The sequence below is a fragment of the Coenobita brevimanus genome, chromosome 85 (assembly GCF_032717465.1).
Source record: "Coenobita brevimanus isolate Jiangsu-jjx chromosome 85, ASM3271746v2, whole genome shotgun sequence".
NCBI classification, from domain to species: domain Eukaryota; kingdom Metazoa; phylum Arthropoda; class Malacostraca; order Decapoda; family Coenobitidae; genus Coenobita; species Coenobita brevimanus.
The window spans coordinates 11,620,625-11,631,946 of NC_137038.1; positions in this window are offsets into that span (position 1 = coordinate 11,620,625).

Below are 11,322 nucleotides of genomic sequence, written 5' to 3' on the forward strand. Positions count from 1 at the left end.
AAGTCCACCGCGTTCACGTCCAGCTGAGGCTGGCATTGCAATTCGTGTACACGTTTTATTCGAGCTACACTTAAAATTTCCATATCTTCTTCTTGAATGCTGAATTCTATCACTGTCTATTGCCAGACCCCATAATCCCGTAAGGGGTGGCCATTTGACTTTGAGTTATTTGTTTTACGGGGAGGGGCACTAACCCTGCACCAACCCACTTGCTGACACTAACAATATATATATATATATATATATATATATATATATATATATATATATATATATATATATAAAATATAATTTCCATATCTTCATCTTGAATGCTGAATTCTAACGACGGTATATATATATATATATATATATATATATATATATATATATATATATAATAAATAGAAAATTAAGGTACAAATGAACGAGAAACTGAGCCAAGTTACGGTGAAGGAACTTAACTGTAAGTAATACTCCCATGACGCCCTTTTGACTAAGAGCTACCTTCAGAAGCTTATTTATATAAATCTTAAGAGGAGGTACTGAGATGGGAAAAACAGATGTAGCCTTTATTAACCCCTTCAACACGAGGCCTTTCCTAAGTTGAATGAAATCTTAAAGATTAAAAAATTATACATATATATATATATATATATATATATATATATATATGTGTATATATATGTGTATATATATGTATATATATATATGTATATATATATGTATATATATATGTATATATATATGTATATATATATATATATATATATATATTAATAGATAGATATATATAAATATATATATGTATATATATAAAAGTTCATAGGGGTTAACTTTGGGAAGGACTTGTGTATATATATATGAAATTTGATAGGAGTTAACATTGGGGAAGGCTTGTGTTTTCTTATTATCACACTCTTTTCATTTTAACCACCGGTAGGTGTAAAAATTAACCACCTCACGCTGATCGGTGCTGTAGCAAGTGTAACACTAGAATTGGGTTAGGTTGATTGGAGATGTGAGAAGGGAGGAAGGTAATTGGTTATTCAGTCACGGGTGTGTACAAAGTTGGAAATGATGTCGAGGTGAAATATTAGTCAGTCAGGTCTTGACTGTGAGTCTTTATTCTTGCTTCATCATCCCTAATTCCCTCTCCTCTTGTCATTTATGATTTATCATTTCTCTCTCTCTCTCTCTCTCTCTCTCTCTCTCTCTCTCTCTCTCTCTCTCTCTCTCTCTCATGAGAACACCTTACTTGCGTGCTTGAAGATTCAGTGCACAGATTGAAGAAAAAAATATGTTGGTAATGAAAGGGTAAGTGTAGATTGCATTCATCTTTTCCCTAAGCTGAATAAATTTCAATGGTGATGACCGGAAAAAATGAAGACAGCACGGTATAGAAGAGTAGTTATGTTGCTTGTTACTATACTCCTTTCACCCAAACTTGGCCTAGATTTACGTTCTTTTGCCGCATTTTTCACGTTGCACAGTGATAGAATACGATTGCCACAGCTATGTATCCTTGCCACAGTACTTTATCGTGACTAGCATCATATTCTAGTGCTAATCGATTGTCACGGCTCAGCATGATTGTGGAAAGATGGCAGTTTCAGGCCAAGTTAGAGTAAAATGAGTGTAGTCATTCATGGAAGCATTATATATCTGTTTATCTCAGGCCTTCATTCGGTTTCATTTTGTAAAAGCTGATTGGTTGACAGATTCGGTTTTACGACTGTTACAAGTAGATTTGTGGGCTTCGTAACTCCATTTTCTTACTGATTTATTTGGCATACTACACCTCAACATTTTCTTGCTTGTTAATTATATTGATGCAGGTCACGAAGTGTCCTCCTATTCTGCCATTGACCTACTTGAAAGAAACTACAAGAACAAAAATCAGCTCAGTTAAAGTGAATGAAGTATGGATTATTATTATTATTATTATTATTATTATTATTACTATTATTGTCGCAGGAATATGATAGTGTAACATTGTCAGTACGAGAGGTCTTTCTCAGGTTAAGTAAAGTTGCATTGAGATGGCAAGATTAAATCTTTGCATATTTCCCAACGAGGCATAGAAGTGGCTGTCTCATCTTGGGTTTTACGAGAAGGGATATTATTATTATTATTGATCATATTGCGTATAATTCTTTTCGATTGTATTGTATTTAGTAAGTTATTCTCGATCTTACTGTGTTATTTTCTTACGGTTTGCCATTATCTTTGGTGTAAAAATAATGGTTAGAAACTGGCTCTATGGTATTGACTTGGGGTTAATATCGACGCTAACGGTCATTAAATACTGAGTAACTAATAAAGCAGGGCGGTCATTCGAGATAATGTATGTTTTATTATTATGCTTCAATAAAGGTAAACCCACGGCAGTAAAGATAAAGCCAAGGCAATAAGGTAACCCGCCACGTGTCGAGAGGCAAGGGGAAGTCAAGGCCAGCTAGGTGCGCCGCAGTTGTGGAGCGAAACGGTTAATATTATCGCTACTTCGGCTTCGCATAATTTCAGCCTTACTACATTTATGAACAAATTAATATAGAAACGATTAAAATCAAGTGTCATGTGAGAGATATGGCGAGAAAAATTAGAAAATAAACGCTATTTGGGGTAATGTGGTAACGTTTGTGGTGTAAATTTAAGCCAAAGTCAAGGTCAGTGCAGGGGGTTGTACGTTTTGTTTACCCTCTCCCCCCTCCCCGGCTCCGCCCCTCCCTCCCGCTCGACCACGCTGCCGGACGTACGACCAATACAAGCCAAATACTCAAGCTCCGACGTTCCGTATCAATACCCTGCCGTGACTGGTATGTTTTGCAGGAGAGAAAAGGAAAAGAGAGGGCGGAAACTTTTTGTTATTCGTCCTGATGATCAAAATTTGAGTTCTGAGAGGGAGTTGATATACTTATTTTATTCAACCTTGGCTTAAAATTGCCATCTCGAGGTGTAACAGTAAATTAGATTTTTGTGGAGAAAATTTAGGGTTGTATTGTCTCTTTGTGCAATTAAGTTACGTGAAATTATCTGCCAAGGGAAAATCTGGCCTAAGTACAGAGTGTAATATGTTAGTGAATGCAGAAGTAGATTTTTCAAACGTCGACCAGCTCCCTGCCGTAACTGATTTGGTTGTTGCAGGAGCAGGGGACATGGAAAACAAATTTTAGTTACGACAGGCATCTAGGTTCTGAGTTTAGATGTAAGGGTTCGTAGCTTTGAAGGTTTCTTTATACTTGTACCTGAGTGATTTATTAAGCACATACCTTAAGTATCCTCTTGTGTTATCGAGTCATATGATTGCGATATTGAATACTAGTGATTGTTAAAATGTCATAGGCAAACTAAATCGCTAAGGAAGAGGTGCGACGAAGCCTGTGATACGAAGAATACTCCCCGCTCAAGCTCAGACGTCCGGGGTGAGGCGGCAGAGGGAGGGGGGGGGGGCACTTTTAATTAATTTCCGGGTTCGCATTTGTCCAGAAGTGTTTGTCATTTCATTTAATTTGGCGAGTTTGGAAATGATTGTTTGTATTGTTAGGGTAATGGGCTTGTTATGATGGCTGGGTGTAGTGATTCGCCCGTGTGTGTGTGTGTGTGTGTGTGTGTGATAGAGAGGGGGGAGGGAGGGAGAATGTATTTGTGTATGTATTTATGTCTGCATGAGTGTGTATGTATATGTATGTATGTATGTCTGCTGGAGAGTATGTATAGGCCTATGTATGTATGTTTTTCTAGGATAGTCCATGTATACTCCTTTGCATATAATTATGATGAAGTATTAAAGGTGTTGTGTAATTGATTTAGGGTCTTGAAATCATCTTAGCAAAAAGAAATGATTTGGCCTATTACCGTGACTATATTTTTTCCTTGGGTGTTTGTCTCTGCGTTAAGTATATTTGGCTTGATATCTTGACATTTTTTTCCTGGTTGTGTGTGTGTGTGTGTGTGTGTGTGTGTGTGTGTGTGTGTGTGTGTTTAATATCATCAGCCTGGCGACGTGTTCTTCCTGTTCACTCTTCTTATTTCGTAGTCAAGTGTTGGAGAGGGCCGCTGTCATATGGTGGCACCTGTGTAGCTGGTTGGCTCCTCTGTGTCATGATGCAAACGTCCCTCAACTCCCTCCCGTGGTCTTCGAAGGGACTGCATAAGTACAAATTTAGCCAGCAGTTCAGTGGGTTCACATTCAGAGTCAAGGGTTGCCACCACCACCACCACCACCACTACTGCTACCAATAATAATGATGATAATCTTGTCGAATATCGATTTCTTTCACTTCATGGTAGACTTTTTGAGTTGTAAGGGTTGGTTGTAACGTTCTGCTCTACCGTAGGACTTCTGCCCTTGAATAATATTATCGTCTGGTTGTACCGAGATTAAAGGAAAATGTACGTCATCGGAGTAAGTGGGTTATTTTCACACCACGAAATAATGGTACTCGTGCCAAATGTGTATAAAGAAAATGAATAACGGCTGGAACCACATCGCTGGAAGGGATTACAGTAGTCCTGGTAACGGGAAGGCCGTGGATTTGAAAGGCAACTGTTAGTCCCAACCGTCAATTCCAGTATTGCGTAGTCTCTCTCTCTCTCTCTCTCTCTCTCTCTCTCTGAATATAACATCGACTTTCCCTTTTCGCCTGTCTTTTGAAATATAACCGATTTTTTTCGGTTGTTTCATATATTTCTTGTATTCTCTCTCTCTCTCTCTCTCTCTCTCTCTCTCTCTTTTAATGCACATCCAACATCGACTCCTCACTTTCTGACCTCTAAATATATTCTCATATTTTCGTCCTTTTCCGTTTGTGGCATTTCAGATACAGTATTTACGTGTTTGGTCTGCCCTTCAGTGTCTTCAGATATTACGTCATCTGCCTCACGTCTTTCCAAATATTATTTTAATGGCTTGATTTGTCACTATTTGTGCCGTGTTTTTATGCAGGAAATGTGAAAATGGAACTTGTGTTATAATTCGAGGTGTAAATATTGATGTAAAATTTTGGCCGTTGATTTTTCTGGGAAAAAAAAAATCCCATAGTTCAAAAATTCTCTTTAGTCTTTCCCTTGGTTCAAAAATTTTCTTTTTCTTTCTGATAGCGAGTGCTCCCGATGGAAATGTTAAAACAGGTCAGTCGAGTTTCATTGGGTTAATTTGCCATAAAAGCGTGGTTAACATTTTTGTAGCGGCTGCGACTAACCGTTAAGCCAGTTCCGAGAAATTCGAAATGGAAATGGAAACTAGGGCATCTGCATTTTTTTTTTTTTTTTTGTCTACTTGATGATAGCTTACATTTTTACCACCTTGAGACGATTGTCATTGCATTTTATAATTTTAGTTCAACCCCCAGTACGATGTATATTGCTACTTTCAGATTTTTAGTATAAAGAAAAATCTGACGGTGATTGAGGTAGCAGTCTCCATTAATCGTCCCCATAGTGACTCACCCTCCCCCCCCCAGGACAGTCTCTCTCTCTCTCTCTCTCTCCCCTCTAGGCTCCGTCCTCTTTCTTCTCCCTCCACTCTTCTCTCTCCCTCTTCTCCCACCAATCTTTTCCTTCCACTTTCCTTCCCTCTTCTTCCACTCTCCCTCCCTCTTCTCCTTCCACCCCCTCTTCCTCTTCTCCCTCTTCTCTTCCATGGACTCGCTGAAGTCGACGAGGGCCAGGTCACACGGGTTCAGGGTGGGTTCATATCATAACAAGAGGTCTTCAGGCTTAATAAAATCGTCTGAATGACACCAAGAATTAAAATTACAAAAATGCTAGATGCGGGATCTTCAGGGCACTTCGGTTAATACCCTGTGGTGTGGTGTATTTGTGCTGTAGTGTGGTGTGTTATGGTGTCGTATGGTGTATTTGTACTGTAATGTGGTGTGTGTGTTGTGTGTGGTGTGGTGTGCTGTGGTGTAGTGCGGTGTGGTGTATTTGTGCTGTAATGTGGTGTGTGTTGTGTGTGGTATGGTGTGGTGTGACTTCGCCGAGTCGCTTAAGTCTACGTGAGTAAAGCGCTTCATTCGAAAACCATTAGTGTGAGACAGACGGACAAAGCTGCTCTTAAAACTTTAGGTGGATGGTTTTTGTGGGTCTGTTTCAGTGGGGACGTTGTTTGTTACCCGTACTTGTGTGTGTGTGTGTGTGTGTGTGTGTGTGTGTGTGTGTGTGTGTGTTTTACATCCTACCACACCTCATCTTTTAAGTGGAAAATTAGGATTGGGATGATGATGGTGGTGATATTGAGGATGATGATGGCAAATTGAAGGTGATAATTGTTATGGTAAAGGTACATTAAAATTTTATGGTGATGATCTATCTATCTATTGCCAGACGCCTCAATCCCGTTTGGGGTGGCCACAAACAAATCGCCTCCAAGTCACCCTGTCCCCCGCCATTTCACTGCCCTCCTCCCAACTCACACCCCCCTCTCTCATATACCTCTCCACCCCATCCCTCCATCTCATCCTCGGCCTCCTTCTCCCTCTTCCCCCCTCCACCTCACTCACATACACTCTCTTCGTCTGTCTTTCACCCTCCATCCTCTCCACATGGCCAAACCACCTCAGTGTGTTCCTCATAACGCTTCTTATCACATCCACATCAACACCACAACGCTCCTTTATATCCTCATTCGTCAGCCTGTCTCTCCATGTGACTCCACAGGCTCCTCTTAAATAACTCATTTCCACTGCTCTCACTCTTGACTTGTGTCCTTCCAACAACGTTCAAGCTTCACTTCCATACGTTAGAGTTGGTATCACAATACTGTCATGCAGTAACTTTTTCACTTCCATGCTCACTTCCCTGTTTCTTATCACTGCTTTCAAAGAACCAGCAACCTTTCTTCCCTGCTGTACCCTTTCAAGCACTTCACCCTCCAAACCTCCATCCTTACTCATCACACTACCCAAGTACTTAAACATACTCACATTTTCCAATTCCTCACCATCCAACCTCGCTGTACATTCACTGACTTCACCTCTCTCAAAGACCATCACTTTACTCTTCCCTACATTCACCTTTAGATTCCGTTTCTTACACACTCTCCCAAACTCATCCACCAAGCTTTGCAGCTCCCCTTCGTCTTTACTCAACAACACAGTATCATCTGCAAACAGCAGTACAGGGAGTTTCCAAACACTATCCTCTCTCACCAGGGCCACTCCAACATCCACTACCCTACCTTGTACCTCTTTTATTCCCCCATCCATGTACAGATTGAACAACCATGGAGACATGACACATCCCTGTTTCAACCCAACTTTCAAAGAGAAAAATTCACATAGTTCACCATCCACACGCACTGCAGCCTTCGCACCATCGTACATACTCTTCACAGCATTCAGCAACTTCCCATCTACTCCATATATTCTTAACACTTTCCACAATCCTTGTCTATCCACCCTGTCATATGCTTTCTCCAAATCCATGAAAGCCGCATACAACTTCTTTCCCTTCTCTAGAAACTTTTCCACTAAAGATCTAAGAATGAATATCTGATGGTGATGGTGATGGCGATTAAAAAGGAACATTTTAATTTTGTGTTTTTGATGAATGTAAAGGAGCGTTCCAATTTAGTGATGTTAATGATGATAAATAATCAAGAATAATGAGGTGATTTATAATGCAGAGTGGGTCGTGGGAGAATTTTTTATTGTGAGATGCTGTGGGAATAAATTTAGGATTATGATTAAAACTTTACCATTCTTTTCAGAGAGAGAGAGAGAGAGAGAGAGAGAGAGAGAGAGAGAGATTTACATATGAATAATATAAGTGCACACGTATTCTGCAGTTGAACTAAAATCCATGGTGTGTGTGTGTGTGTGTGTGTGTGTGTGTGTGTAATTTAAAACCAGCAAACCCGTCAGTCGGTGAGTGAGTGGAGTGAAAGTGGCTTGAGTTACGACATGGTGGGTGGTAGGTTGGTGGGTCTTGGTGCCGGAAGCGTGTCAAATAAACAAACACAGACTTATTAATTCCATTTTTTCCGTTACCACTGTCGGACAGTTCTATTCTGGTTGATAGATGCTCCGTCGAGAGGTAAGAGAATTTAGTACGACGACATGTTTCATTGATTTTCTTTTAGCGTCACACAGTTCGGTTGTGCTTAACAGGCTGCAGCGGTGGTGGTAGTAGTAGTAATAGTGGTAGTCCTTTCGGGGGATAGGGAGGGAAGTGAGGTAAGTTTGTATAACCGAGCAGTGGAGCAGCTCGGTCACATCAGCACCCCCACGTGAAGGCGTTCCCCTCCGGCACAGTGTAAACATCTTCACTGTGGGCGAATTAATTTGCCGCCTCTGCACAACTCACTGCATTGTTGTTATGTTGAGGGAATGTCGGTTTTATGACTGTGTTGCTCTTACTCACCACATGGAGCACAGGCACAACGCAGTCCTTCAGCATAGCCTCAGCAAAAGACCTCTGGCAGCGATCGATCAAAGTTGCCGAGTTTCTGAAGTTCACTGGGTTCACAGGGAAATGAGGCTGGGTTTACGACAACAAGAAAGAACGCCACCACCACTACCAACAACAACAGTGACCACCACCACCACCATCAGCCCACCCCGTCCACCCATCCACGCCAGCACCACCACCGGCCCCACCTACCCACCCATCCATCCATCCATCCATACCACCCCCACGCACCCGTCCATCCATCCACACCACCTCCACCCACCCATCCATCCCTCCACAACACCACCACCACCACCCATCCACCCATCCATCCACACCACCTACCCACCACCCACCCATCCACCCATCCATCCACACCACCTACCCACCACCCACCCATTCACACCACCACCCACCCATCCATCCACACCACCAGCACCACGAACAACAACAATGGCAGTCACATCACCATCCCGTTGTGTCTCAGCCGTGTGTGGGATCGATGTGGTTGGGAGGTGAGGTGGGTCACGTAGGAATGGAGTGTAACGTGGCCATAAACGCCTGCGCCGCCGCCAACCCCGCCACATTAACCCAGTCAGGGCTTGGGGGGTAGGGGAGGCCGGGTCTTGCCAAATTAGCCTCTCTCTCTCTCTCTCTCTCTCTCTCTCTCTCTCTCTCCTGTTCATCTTGAGGATATCTGTTGTAGGGAAGGGGTTTGTGGACTACTTATAATCTTTACGTCTCAGAATGGATAACATAATAGGGTAGCAGGAAAGTAATACGTCATCGATGGGACTAGGTAAAAAAGAAATGGTCTGTAAGAAATGTGAAACTAATTATGATGATGATGATGATGATTATTATTATTATTTTTTGGTTGATGGTGGAAGGCAGAATGACATGGAGGCGATTTGTTTGTGACCACCATTCCCCGGCTGAAAGGCGTCTAGCTGTAGATAAGGGGTAGACAGGTAGATAGAAAAATGAACAAGAAATTGATGAAGCGAAAGGGGGAGGGGGGTCAAGGCGTCAGGCTTTAGATAGATAGAAAAATGAACAAGAAAAGAAATAAACGAAAGGGAGGTTGAAGGCGTCTGACTACAGATGAATAAAGAAAAATCAAGGTCTATCTATCTATCTATCTATCTATCTATATACCTAGGCTGCTTCCCCCATGGAAAGGGAGGTAGCCGAGACAGGACGACACACTCCCCATTTACTCATCCATTCAAACACAGTCAATCGCATCTTAGCCCCAAAGGGGGCTCAACTCTACCAGCCATCTCCTGAACAACTCCAGTTCTCCTTCGCACTTCATCATTTTGCACTCGATCCATACGCGTCACTCCACACATACTCCTCAGACACCTCATCTCCATTACATTCAAACTTTTCCTCTCTGCTACACCTATATTCCATGTTTCAGCCCCATATAATGCAGTCGGTACCACAACACCCTCATACAGCCTTCTCTTTACATCCATTCTAAGCGAACGACATCTAAACACTTTTTTCATTCCTCCCAGCACCTTTCCTACTTCAATTATTCTAAACTTCACTTCTGCATCTATTCTTCCATCCATAGCAACATGCGACCCTAAATATTTAAAACACTCCACCTCCTCAAGCAACTCACCATTCAAAACTATATTCATCCCCCTACCATCTACCAACCTCGTACACTTCATCACTTTACTCTTATTCTCATTTACTTTCAATTTCCTCCTTTCACACACCCTTCCAAACTCCTCTACCAACTGTCTCAATCTCTCCTCTGAATCAGCCACCAGTGCAGTATCATCTGCAAACAGCAGCTGCTTAAGATTCCACTCTCCACCATCGACATTGACCAGACTCAGACCTCCACCTAAAACACTTGCATTCACCTCTCTTACAACACCATCCATATAAATATTAAACAATCAAGGCGACATCACACATCCCTGTCGTAGCCCCACTCTTACGGGAAACCAATCACTCACAGCATTTCCCACTCTTACACACGCTCTACTTTTTAGATAAAAACTTTTCACCCCTTTTAGTAACCTACCATCTAGTTCATACAGTCTTAAAACAGTCCACAAAGCCTCCATATCATTTCTGTAATACGCTTTCTCTAAATCCATGAATGCCCAAAACACATCCTTGCCTTTCGCTAAATACTTTTCACACACTTGTCTCACAGCAAACACCTGATCCACGCATCCCCTCCCTCTCCTAAAGCCACACTGCTCATCACCAATTACTCCCTCTGTACCCTCTCTAACTCTCATAATTAACACTCTACCATACACCTTACCTACAACACTCAACAGACTTATACCCCTAAAGCTAGTACATTCATACTTATCACCCTTGCCTTTATACAGCAGGACCACACAAGCACTTGCCCAGTCAATTGGCACCATACCTTTCACAAAGCACACATTCAACAATCTTACTAACCAGTCAACAATAGTCACTCCACCACTCTTCAGGCATTCAACAGCACACCCATCCATACCTGCAGCTTTCCCTGTTTTCATCTCCTTTACTGCCTTCTCCACTTCCTCCTTCGTGATCAAAGAATCATTCAACTCTCCCAACACATTTATTCCTTGCACCCTTCCATCTGCCACAATCTCAGCTACCCTTTCCTCCTCTACATTTAACAATCTTTCAAAATACTCTGCCCATCTCTTCCTTACTGCATCAGTCTCAATTAACATCCTTCCATCCGCTGCTTTTATTTGCTCTTCCTTCCCCGACTCTCCCTTTCGCACCCTTTTCACCTCCTTCCAAAACATTTTCTTATTCTATTGAAAATTCTCAGTCAGCCGCCTGCCCCACCTCTCATCTGCTGCCACTTTAGCATCACGCACAGCTCTTCTCGCCCTATTCCTCCTTTCCTTATACCTCTCATATGACACCTCATCCCTCCTCTGCAGCCACACTTCATATGCACGTTTC